Here is a 447-nt window from a genome sequence, read left to right as displayed (position 1 = left end):
TCAGAAGATAACGAGTGGCCCAAAAACTTTATCTCGGACTGAGCCAACGCTACCTTATCCCTGTTTAAGGTAAACCCAGCCTTCTCGAGACTCCGAAATACTTCCCTCAAATGATCTAAGTGTTCTTCCAAGGAGCGGGAGTATACTACCAGATCGTCCATGAAATTATACACATAAGCGTGTTTCAAGTTGCCGAATAAGGAATCAACAACGCGCGAGAGCACTTGGCACCCAACACTGATTCCCATCGGTAACTTTGTAAACTCAAAGAGACCGAAGGGTGTACAAAAAGCAGTGAGCTTCCGGCTCTTAGCGGACAGTGGGATCTGGTAGTATGCGGAGTTGAGATCCAACACCGAAAAAACCTTCGCCCCTTGGAAGTTAGCAAAAGCATGCTCCACACTGGGCATTGGGAAAGCATCGAAAACTACTTTCTTATTGAGAAGC

General features: G+C 46.3%; 1 protein-coding gene across 1 annotated transcript in view; it reads left to right on the top strand.

Annotated features, from left to right (window-relative positions):
* Positions 1–447, top strand: part of LOC111867973 (paired amphipathic helix protein Sin3b) — a 98,205-nt gene that overhangs the window by 47,097 nt on the left and 50,661 nt on the right. The window lies entirely within an intron of this gene.

Source organism: Cryptotermes secundus, unplaced genomic scaffold, assembly GCF_002891405.2.
Source record: "Cryptotermes secundus unplaced genomic scaffold, Csec_1.0 scaffold447, whole genome shotgun sequence".
Taxonomy (NCBI): domain Eukaryota; kingdom Metazoa; phylum Arthropoda; class Insecta; order Blattodea; family Kalotermitidae; genus Cryptotermes; species Cryptotermes secundus.
Note: the sequence above shows the minus strand (reverse complement) of the source record. Positions and strands in the feature narration are given on the sequence as shown.